The following is a 12,250-nucleotide window of genomic DNA, read 5'->3' as shown; positions in this document are numbered from 1 at the left end:
CCCAGTCTTGAACATCATTGCCCACCTGTATTCAAGGCAGAACTTCTCCACTGATCATACCTGGGAGCCGCTGAGAAGGATACCAGAATCCCCACAGCGTGGTGGCGTCCCCGTGGATACCAGGTGAGCGTAACAGATACCAATTAGCTTCCCTCAAACGGATAAAAGGCAGAACATAGAGACACACTCTGAGTAAGGTGGAACTCGAGTAAGCGCAGAACTTCTGGGGCAAAGGCAAACCTACTGGAGCAGAGCAACGGACCGAGGGAAGAGAGCCACGGGTGGAGGACCCCAGGAGTTCCCTGCAGGAGGTTGTTGCCTCCAAAAGGCAGCAAAAGACACATGGAGATGGCCAAATCCCAAACAAGAAGGCTGCATTGTGTTTCTAGGATGCCAGCGACCCACCCGGCTGAACGGTAGAGTTGGGGAGGGGAAGCCCAGCCTGTAGTACTAACCTTGACTCGTAAACTGGAAGACAGTAAACCCAAGAAAGAAACGCACACAACCAGTGAGTTGGCAAGCGACATGAGACACCGGTGTGTGCTAAAGAAAGATTGGACTGGCAACATTATATCGCACAATTGAAGGCTGCATGCGTGTGGATCAGACGCGAAGAAAGGCAGACCTGCGAATGAATCTTAAAATAACGATAGCAGTAAAGTCAGCGATACTGAGTAACAGAGTGGTCCGGCGAAAGTAGCCCATTCAAAATCTCAGTGAAAGGTGAAAAGTTTGTAGCAAAATGAATGAACTGTAAAAGCGAGGTGATTAAAATTAACCCAGAGAACAGGGGAGAGTAAAAATGTGAACGCTGGACGTTGGTGCATAATACAGTGACCCAGGCGATGAAGCACTGCGGTAAATAACATAGGAATGTGAGTTGAAAGCTGGAAAGTCGAAATGGTCCTGCGGAGGTCTGTAGAAAAAAGCCACGCACATTCGAAAGTCTTTGACTTCAGGAAATGGTGCGAGCCCGACTGAGGGAGACCGGAAGTGTAATAAGTTAGGGGAAGGGAAACCCTGCAAGTGTTTTGTTTTGCTGTGAAAGGTCTGAACCCGACTGAGGGAGACCAACGTGAACTTGTGATTTAAGAGGTCTGAGTCTGACAGAGGGGGACCGAAGTGAACTTTTGCTTTGAGAGGTCTGGGCCTGACAGAGGGGGGCCAATATGAACTTTTTGGTGAATTGTGTTTTGGAAATTGGAAAGTAAGACTTTAACATGGAAGGCCAGGCAGGCCTCGATCCACATTTTGAACCTCCTTGGTGTTAAGAACCTGAGCCAGAGTGTGAAATCTTGCCTACAGGAACCACTTTACTCGTGCTGACCAACCATATAAGGAAGTGCAAAAACAACAGTATTGGCATTGATCCTGTGAGAAACCAAAGGGTGTCTCACCCGCTAGTCTCTGGGGACTTATCATCCAGGTGGCCAGGACACAGCCATCGCTTTTGGATCCAGTTCCTGGAGGTGGACCAGTGCGGGAGGATCACCTGGGTGGGTCTTCGAGGAGTGGGAGTGTAGCAACCGATGGTAGACGCTGTATTCTCTCCTTTTGCGTACACATGACCCATCCTATTTTTTAGGATTCTCCAGTGTCCCAACTCCCCCCCTTCCCACACAAACACTGGGCCGAGGAAGAGGGCGACTGAGAGTAACAACGCTAACTCTTACACATCCCATCGGACATGGCCGGCTAATTGGGTCAGGCAAAGTCAGGCACTTGACTCTAAGTGCATGCATCTGATACCAATTAGCCTCCCTCAAACGGATAAAAGGCAGAACATAGAGACACACTCTGAGTAAGGTGGGACTCGAGTAAGAGCAGAACTTCTGGGGCAAAGGCAAACCTACTTCTCTCCAACGCGCTTGTTCCAGCCATCAACGCTGGACGTGGACAATTATAGCCAGATATCTGACTCATACAGATCCATTGCCTATTCCGATCAGTACTCTGACCAGGCTGAAAACACCATTTGCAAGTTCAGCTACGACATTTCAAAGGCGGGCACACAGCCTGGTCAACAAATGACCACGTCCTGATGACAGTTCGGACCCTTCCCTGAATCTGCAAATAGCCAGTTCTCACCGAAGGGCTTTAACACCCCGAACTAGAAACACCAACCTGTTTGTGTCGACAACAATTGCACACTACTACTTGCAAGTAGTGTATGAATCTGCACAAATACCTGCTACTAACCCTCACTTAAATGTGGAGTGTACTTTTTTGAGTTTTCTCTGTCGCCCCCCCCCCGGGCATATATATACCTTTTAAGGTCCAACCTTGTGTATTTGGACCCACAAATTTTAAACATGTGTCTAAGTTTTGATTAAATTGATTTGTCTTCCCAAAAAGTCTCCAGCCTTTGTGTGACCACCCCAAGTTAGTATGTATTAAACTAGCCTACTGCTCTTCATACCTACCGCTAAATGCGTAAGCTGAACTGGGGTAGCTGTTGACTCTGCCTCTTTTGATATATGATAACCATCCCTCATTGGCCACCAGTAGCTCTGCTGCAACAATCTCTTAGTGCCATTTGCATCCAAATGCCATTGATGGGCAATATCCACCAGCTTTCCTCTGATACCATCGGGGAATCAATTTGTTCCCTCTCCTGAATTTTCCCCCAAATAAGGACAACTCATCCTTTACTTCAAAGAAAGTCTCAAACCTCCTCTCCAACACTTTTCTAGTGGGCCAACCACTCCGCCACTCTCCTTCGCTGAGCAAACACTGCTCCATACTAGCCACCACCGTCTCCTCTGCTGACCCTTCTTGTTCCACACTGTTGGCTTCCCCCATGGGGAGTCGAGACAAGCAATCAGCCACCACGTTTTTCACACCAGGAATATAGCAAACATGGAAGTCATAGGGGGTCATTCCAAGGTGGGCGGTAAGGGATACCGGGCACCGGTAAGGAGACCGGTGCCGGTAATCCCTTACCGCCCTACTACAAGGTCCCTTAGCGGGTCCCACCAGTAACAGCTGGTCTGACCAGCCGTTCTGGACAGGACCTGTTAAGGGACCGGGGCGCAAATAACAGGCTTGCCATTCGCGAGCCCGTTATTTGCGCCCTCCTCCCCATTCCCATTGAGCCCCCATAGGGCTCAATGGGAATGGGGAGGGAGGTAATAACGGGCACATTACAACTGGCCCGTTATTACCCCCCTCTTCCTCTCGCGGGACCCAGAAAGGACACTTGGTTTTACCAGGCATCCTTACAGGGTCCCGCAAAGAGAACCTTGTAATAGGCGCGCTCGTAATGAAGGTTGCCGGTCCCGTACCGGCACCCTTCATTACGGGAGCGCCACCCTTGTAATGAGGCCCACTGACACTGACACAAGAGCTGCAAGTTTCAAAACCTTCATTGATGGTTTAAAAGGGGTTCGAAAACTCCTATCTTGCCCTATAACTGAGATGGGAGTATTTGCGACCATCAAACAAAACGAAAATACAGTCGTAGTGAGTCCTTAGTCAAAATAAAATGACCTATCCTAATATACCTAACGTCTGCCCTCTTTCTAATACAATAAATGGGTAAAAGTAATGTGTAATGCAAAAAGGAAAATCAGTGTTCAAAAGAAATGTCAGTATGGCTGAGTAAATTCCCTTCCCCACGTTTTGTAGCACAGAGTAAGGTGGCACACTTGAACCTTGCGACACACTATGGCTTTGGACACAAGGATGCAGTTTGTTTCGTTCACCAGGGCCCATTTGACCTTCCACGAAAAGTCACTAGTTTATCCGCTGGACCTCTCGGTTTTCTCCCACTCCAGCTTAAGTCACCTTTTGGCTTATAATACAGTTCAACAAAAAAGTTTGTTTCCTTCTGGTTACCACAAATCAGTGCCGTGCCGTGCTCAAACCTTTCAATCACAATTTGTGGGGGTTCCCTTCCCCAAGCTTCAATCACACCTTCATAGGCTTCCCTCCACCAGACTCAAGCCTCCTTTCACGTTCCTTCCGGTGTCGACGACTTTTGAAACTGCAAGGCTTTTGCTCTTACCTCGGCATGACCACTTCGACGTTCTTTCCTCAGACATCACTTTTACTCTCCTACATCAAGTCATCTTGGTAAATGTATTTTCAAGCACAGTTATTATTTCAAAGTTCAAAGTCATCTCTCACATCCAGGTTTCCCTCTTCCGGGATCAAACCAAACAGTTCAAAGTCAATTCTCACATCCAGGTTTTCCTCTGCCTGCATCAGACTTAACAACAGTTCAAATCTTGCATCTCAGTTTCTTTCTCTTCCCGCTGCTTCTACGGATTTAGACATTTCCCACAGACTTTTGACTGGGCAATCGTCTTTCGCTGAACCACTCTGTTACTTTGTATCTTTAATTTAAAGTTCCTTACAATACTTTGCTTTCTGTCGCGTCTTATCGTCACACGCACAACCTTCATTCGTTGGATACTGTTGCCATCAACTTTCATTTAACACAGACCGGACTTTCATTGCTTTAATCAACTCACTGGCTGTGTTAATTCATGTTCATAATCGAGGCTTTGATCCTGAAGTCAAGGCTGATACCACAACTGCCGCTGCACCTCCCCAACTGTGCCGTTCACCCGGGAGGGTGGGTGGTATATTTAAAACACAAAAGAGGTTTGTCTCTTCTCTCTAGCCCTCACCCAATTCCAAGTCATTTCTTACTTCCCTTCTTTAACATCACAGTTCGTTCACTTATCTTCTCATGGGTCTCCCTCAGTCGGGCTCTAACCCCTCCTTTACTTCTCACACGGGTCTCCCTCGGCCGAGCTTGGACCCTCCTTTTACTTTGCACTTGGGTCTGCCTCAGCCAGGCTCAGACCCTCTCGCTTTGCACAAAAAGTTCAACCATAAAAAATGTCTCAGGACTTCAAGTCCCATAATGCAATGTTCTTATTTTGTGCCCACTTCGCCAGCTCACCAAATACAGCATTCTGACAGTTTTGGGAGCTGCAGGTTTTAAATAGAATGTTTCCTGAGGTCAGGGTCTCACCACCTGCCCCTGAAATCCTAGGCTGTACTATCTGACCCAGGGGAGGAGCTCTGGCTTGGGCACTGCCAGGTAACCCCAGCTGCCCCTGGTTTGGCTCCCTGGAGACAGAGCTCCCTCGCTATACTGCAGCCTTCCCTGTACTCACAGGCTGAGTGTTTTGGCAGTCCTTCAGGCCTTCCAGGCTTCCTCCAGCTCCAGTTCCTTCCTTCCTTCTGGCCTCTGTGCTTCCTCCAGCATCCCCAGATGGCTCACAGTGTGCCTGTGTGTACCTTTTATACTGGCTGGTAGTATTAACAGGAGTCAGCTGTGAGTGGTTGTCTAGCCCTGCCTGACTCTGCCTGACCTGGTTAACGGGACAAGATGGAGACTGCCCATAGGAATACATGGCACATTGGTTCCTAGGGGAAATCTTCATAGCTTCAGTTTGCCTCTTCTTCGTCCCAGTTGTTTTGGGAAAAAACAGTGGGGGGGAGTTGTAGTGTTTCCGAGTGGTGGTAGGAAAATTATAAAAAATGCTGTTAGGAGAAGGGGAACAAACTTGGTGCTGTAAAACATGGGATGTTATATTTGTTCTCCTTTTCCTGGTTGGGCCAATGCTATAGGATTCAAAATGGTGTTTGGTAGAAGAGGGAATGTCAGGTAGGGAGGTATTAAGGAAAGAGGGACCCATGGTGTGACTCATCCCTCTCTGGTCCACCCCTGGGGTCGACCCAACCGCAATAACCCCACCCTAGCCATCCCAGAAGAGGATACCAAGGGAGTTGATAGGGAAAAGCCCTTGGGTTTTCACATGACACCACAAAAATAATTCAGAATGGAGAACAGCCCAAAACACTGCTAAGGCCCCCCTCTCCACAACAGAGTAGTTCGCCTCAGCACCCCTGAGCTGCCTGGACACGAACGCCACCACGGGCTCCTCCTTCTCACTATCACATTGAGAAAGTGATGCCCCCAAAGCCAACAAACTGGAGTCAACTGTCAAATATGTTTTGCTCCTACTATTGAATCTTCCCAAAGAGGTGGCATGGGCAATCCCTTCTTTAATTTCCTAAAACACACTCTTGCATTACTCTGACCATAGAAACCTGACGCCCTTCTTGAGCAATGGCCTTAGGGGTGATGAAATAACAGCAATATTTTCAATAAACTTATGACAGAATTCTGTCATCCCCCAAAATGACCTCAGTTGATCTTTGTCCCTTGGCTCTGGAGCACAACTGATCGCCTCCACTAAACTGTGCTTGGGAGACACCCCTTGCTCCGAAATCTCATGACCAAGATACTTCACACTGCGCACCCCGATCCTACATTTACTGCATTGCACGGTCAACCTGGCTCAACACATCTCTCAGCACCCTGTCATGCTGTTCCATACAATCTGCATATATTAGTACATCATCCTGGAAAACAACCACATTCTTTACATCTTCTAACACCTTTTACATGATGCGCTGGAACACAGCCACTGCTAGGCTGAACTGCATTCTACCAAATTTAAATGGCCCTTTAGTGGTGATAAAAGCCGTTACATCCTGACACTCCCGAGTCCTGGGCACCTGATGGTATGCCGCAGACAAATCAATGACAGTACACACCTTAGATTTTCCCAGCACGGCCAAAACTTCTGAGATAACTGGCAAAGGATGCCGTTCAACCAAGATGTTCCTGTTCAAATCCCTTAGGTTGACACACAGATGAAGTTTGCCATTGCTTTTTAACACTAGAACAACAGGGGATATCCAGTCCATGCCCTCAACGCTTCCTATTATACCTTTCTGTAGCAAAGCATTACGTTCAGTATGCAGCTGAACCTTCTGGTGGAGAGGAACTGGCTGCACCTTGTGTACTACTGGCCTGGCACTGCTCCTCCACTTGATGCAATGTTCAAAGTATTTCAATCTTCCCAGTTCCTCAGTGAAAACCCTTGGGAATTGCAATGCCCACTTGTCCTCTAGTTCAGCCACAGTTACAGGATCACTCGAGTTTGCCTGAATTTGAATCCCCAAGCTAGCAAGTAGTGACGACCCCTTTCTTGCCACGAAAATGTCAGCAGGACATACTCTCCCTTTGTACTTGATACCTGCATGAAATTTACCCAGAAGTTCAATCTCAACTTCGCCATAACCACAGAGTTGAATGTGGTGTTCTTCCAGATCTCGGGTGTCCCTTGCCAGGACTTCCATGTATGTTTTGCTCAAGATAGTTGTTCATGAGGACGCAATATCCACTTTCATTGATAGGTGCTTGCCATCTATGGCACAAATATCAACAGGCCCACATTTTCCACCTGTAACAGCCGATATCTCAAAATTATGCTGCCTTCAGCAGGGGGGCGGCTGAGTGATTTGTGCAACTTCTTGCTCCGGTCGAGTTGGTTGTTGCTCGAATTAATTCACTGCGCACTCCTTGCACACCGGGGGGCGAAATTTCCCTTACACTTGCATTTAATGCAAGTCGCGTTCCTAGCAGGAGAAAACAGACTCGAAGCCAAGTAGCTTGTACTGCCACACTTGAAGCACTTGACCTCCTTCCCCACTTCATTTACTCTCTTCTGCACACTTCGTAATTTGATTTCTCTTTTTTTCATATTTTTCAAATAATGGGCAGTTTGTTCGATGCTTCTGGTCTGCTCTATAGCCTGCTCCAGAGATAAGTCTTTCGCCAATAACTTCTCTTGGTCCCTGGGACTGTTAGTACAATGCACCAATTGATCCATAATCAAGGATTTTGTCAGAGGGCCAAACTCATAGTGATCTCAATACAGTCACGTAACCTTTGACAGGCTCCATGGGCTCCTGCATGCTTTGAAAAAAATGTGACCCGCTCAAATGTTACATTTTTCTTTGGTTTGAAATGTTACTGGAGCTTCCTAATCGCAATGCCAAAGTCATCCAGGTCTCCAGCACCTGCATCCATGAGTACAGGAAGGCCATCAAATAAGCTGCGACCCCTCAGGCCCAGGTGATGCAGCAGCACTGCCTGCTCCCTCGCTTGAGAAAATTTGTCACCTCCCATGGCCACAAGATATGTTTCAAACATCCTTTGCCACCTCTCCCATCTAATGGGTGGCGCGCCTGGCTTGGCCAGAAATGTTGGGAGAGGTGGAATTGCTGCAGTGGCCATGCTTGGGACAACAGATTAATACCTGGGTAAAGGGTGCTCCTGGGTAGCAGCAGCTTGTGGTGGGGAGGCAATGCACAACACTGACAGTGTATCAGTAAAACAAGAAGACAATAAAGGGACAAAAAAACGAAATTCCTACCAGCTTGGTTAATTACATGCGCAATCCTTCCTACATGCAGCGCGTACAATTCGGGCAGTGTGCGTCTTGCTGCGGTCCATTGAGATGATGAGACACGGAGGGCTTATTGAGCGTTGCCTGCAACTATGGCAACCGGAGCATTTTGATGCGTGTGTTGGCACGTCACCGGGTTCCTTCCTCTAACGCAGGGGAACTGCCTTGCATGCCGGGCTAGCACACGCTCCTGGCTTCCCAACACCTGTGTGGGGCTACTGAAGGGATATGAGGCTGGCGCAATGAAAGGGAGCCTCTCCACCAGTAGTGCCCTGCCACTACCAACAAACAGAAATCGCTGGTGATAGTATAGTGCCTGTGCTGCGAGAAATGAGAGGGCCTCTGCATGTGCCTCTGCCACTCCACCCCCCTGTGCAGAGTTTCCGCTCGTCACCAGTGAAAGGATCCAGGCCGTGAATGAAGAGGCCACGACACGGGATGCAGGTAAGTCATTTATTGGGCACAAGCAGAGCACAGCGGGCTCCCACACCATCAGGGGAAACCACTGCTCCAGTTTAAAACAAGCAGTTGCAGACCTCTCTCTGAGCTCTGGAACTAAAACATAACAGAGAGCTTCACCGGGACTTCACTGAAGTTGTAAGAATACAAGGATTTCCCTAAGAGACACCTAGTTTCTCAAGACTGATAGTCTTATGGACTAATCAGGCCCCCATACCCCCACACCTAGAAATTAGCAAACTGACAAGGGAAGTATCGCAGAAGGGGTTACTTACCTCCAAAAGTCAGGTCAGGAGTTCAAACAAAGCAAAAGGGTCTCCCATGGAAGTTTATGGGAGGAAAGGAGAAAAAAGAAAATCGTTCCTAACAGTGGCTTAGTTGTAAACCAATTGTAGTTAGGATTCTCCCTTCTCCCTATTCCTCTGGGTCCTTTCATTAACATGTGTTTTACTGTTAAGATCCCTAGCATAATTCATTGTCATTTGACATTCTGGGTTATAGGACTTGGCTCACAGTGCATTATAAAAGGAATTCGTTTTTAACAGGGTTTCTTTGTTGCTTCTGTGGTGATCGAGAAGTATTTCAACTTACTAAGCAAGCCGCTCCAGAGACAGGACTCTGACCGTCCACACGCTGATAAGCAGCGGATTCATGCCAGTGACCTATTGCCTCAGAGGCCGAATTAATCCATAATTATTGCACGGACCCTGATGTACTAACACGCCGCCTGTTTTAAGACGTCTTTCCTTACACAGCCCCATTACTGGCTTGACCCCCTTTGCAGAGATACGGCTTACCTGACCCCATCAGTGTACGCAGACACTAAGATGACTTATGCCAACGTGCTATTTTTGATTACGATTACATAGGATTCTTCATTCATAAGAATGTATCCGTCCTGATGAAGGCCTACTAAACCACTGCTTCCCAAGTTTAGCTAGAATGGCCGAAACACTGTTGTGTTGACCTGTTTTCATGTTGTCTTTCAACGTTTGATTGTTTCACATATGTGTGCTCTGTACCAGTCAATTACAATATTGATTTCTCATGTCATCCTCACTAGGAGATCTAGAGAATGTAATTGTTTAAATTTGTCCTCCGAATATTGTTTATTTGAATTTGCTACTCGTGTACTACACCACGTAGGTTTTCATGTTGGACATCCTATGTCCTTATATTCATGTGTATTACAACACTTACTACACACAAATTAAAAAAGAACTGCAGTAATTTTTTTCATAAGTTTGTGTCAATTCTGATTCTATTGAAATCCAGAAGTGAGAAGTTCTAATCATCAGTTGGAACCCCATGACCTTGCTCAATTGTATTTTTATGAGTTTACTTACCTGGGTAGAGCAAGGCATCAACCAGGTGCCCTTTGTAATACTTGAACTTACTAAGAGCTCCACTTCTGCATGCCCCCTTCCACAGTGATTGTGATTTAAGAGAAACGTCTTATTCACTGTGATTACATTTCGGAGTGGTACATGAATGATGATTTCCATAGTAGTAGAAGTAGTTGCAGTACTAATACTAGTAGTATCAGTAGAGGTAGGAGTAGTAGATGTTGTAGCAGTAGTACTAGTGGCAGTAGAAGTAGTATTATAAGTAGTAGTAGGAGTAGCAGTATGGCTCTAATAAACAATGGTGGGCTAAAGCTTCAATGAAGGCTTGCTAGTGGGCCTTAAAGGTGTATGGATTTGTGTGTGTGGTGCTTGAGTTCGTAGCTGTAAGTGGTGTCCCATATCTAGGCTAGAGGAATATTTCATTATGTACTTCAGGTTCTAAATGTCCATATCAAGGCAAGTCGGTTGTTGCAGCACTGTTCTGTTTCCACTGTGACTGGACAATCTAAGGCCTCTTTTAATCTCGCTGCCCCTTTGATTCCTCCACAGAAAGAACCACTCATCGCCTCTTTTTGCCGATTATCTACAATCCTCGTTTACCTTCGAGTCTCCATTTACCACGGAAAAAGAGACAAAGTGATCTGGTGAAGTGGCAGACAGCCTTCAGGCCCACCCACAAAAGATGACAGTGCTGCATGTGTGTGGTGAGAAGCTTCTACGTGAACTGTGAATTTTAATAAAATATGAAGGGAAGATCTAACCAGCTAGTTCCTGCTTCTCTTTTTTTTGTGGACAATTCTTTGTAACACTTGAAAGGGTTACTGCTTTGCACATGTCTATTGTCTTCATGTTGTCAGCGGTTACTCTCTAGAATCAACTATCAATTTGCTGATTTAAATTGCAGCATAGGCAGCATTTTATGAATCAAACCAGTTATGAAAGAGAATTGTCTTGAGTTTCCTTTAAAAAACCGAAACAGCTAATTACAACAGAAACATTGCTTTCAGAGTACAGCTGGTGCCACTCATGAGATCCTGGGTGCTCATTTTTTCTTTTAAAAGACTTGCCTAGTGTGATGTGTCCTGAGCCTCATCACACTGTCTGCCATTATGTTTCATGGGGTGTAGGGATATGTGTTGTTTCTTTAAGCTTGAGCTGATCAAACAGGTGTTCCCCAAAAGCTAATTGCTCTCTGTGATATTTAGTGCAGATTTTTGATTTTTCAGTGCGGTATACTGGAATAGTATAAAATAGTATACAATGGAAGCTTCCCCAGAATGCCAAACTCAGAGCTGACTGCGATGGTTCACTGGGAACTTACTTGGAATGTCAAGCTAAGGCCCTTGCTAAGATTTCTGCAGATTTTGAAAGGAAATCTCTGCATGTGGTACTTACCATTACCGCATATGGATATTCCATTGCTTTAGGATAGGACACACTAGTGAATTTGCCCTCATGTAGAGGCCCTGAATGTATGGCTCTTGTAGGCTGGTTTTTACTTCCTTTCCCCTATCCCCTTTTCCCTTTTGTGTTTCCTCAGATTCCCTCCTGACACAGCCAACCCATGGCTCTGTCACTTCTGACAGCAGGCCTAGCACTCCCGAATTATAAACCTGTGGTTTTGCAGATGGCACCTATAAAAACAATAGCTACAATTTATGCCCTCAAGGGTTCTGGAGCACATCTTCGGGCCATTGCGCATTTATGCTCCCATTGATTCTAAAACTTTTTTGGGGAAAAGAGACTGACTCCTCCGTTGTATATATTACATCTTTTTATTTAAATCATTTGAACGAGCAATTACGTATGAGAGTATTTGTGGAAATGACCATTCCATCTGTCTTGAAAGCTCAAAATCACATAACGATTACCAAAATGTGTCCAATACGGGATGAAATATACACTCGATAGACCAAATTAAACAAATTGTTAATGCGCAGGAATAGAATAATAAAAAAAATAATCAGTTATGTACACAGGAAATGACCCAATCTGTGGCTAATGTACACAGGATAAAGACCACATGTGTTTACTGCTCGGGTCTCATCCGACCCCTTGTAACCTTTCACAAGGTCTAAACAATATAAATCAACTATTATGATCACAGTGATCACATTTTAAGATAATAATCTATCATAGTTACATTCTTAGTAATTATTCATATGA

At 45.9% G+C, this 12,250-nt stretch overlaps 1 long non-coding RNA gene across 1 annotated transcript in view; it reads left to right on the top strand.

Annotated features, from left to right (window-relative positions):
• LOC138565961 (uncharacterized) overlaps positions 1–10,842 on the top strand; it is a 283,968-nt gene extending 273,126 nt beyond the window's left edge. Inside the window, exon 3 of the long non-coding RNA XR_011301739.1 lies at positions 10,634–10,842. This is a non-coding gene — a long non-coding RNA (uncharacterized lncRNA). The remainder of the gene's footprint in view (positions 1–10,633) is intronic.
• Positions 10,843–12,250: the final 1,408 nt, after the last annotated feature.

This window comes from Ambystoma mexicanum, chromosome 2p (assembly GCF_040938575.1).
Source record: "Ambystoma mexicanum isolate Mex_15411 chromosome 2p, UKY_AmexF1_1, whole genome shotgun sequence".
Taxonomy (NCBI): domain Eukaryota; kingdom Metazoa; phylum Chordata; class Amphibia; order Caudata; family Ambystomatidae; genus Ambystoma; species Ambystoma mexicanum.
Note: the sequence above shows the minus strand (reverse complement) of the source record. Positions and strands in the feature narration are given on the sequence as shown.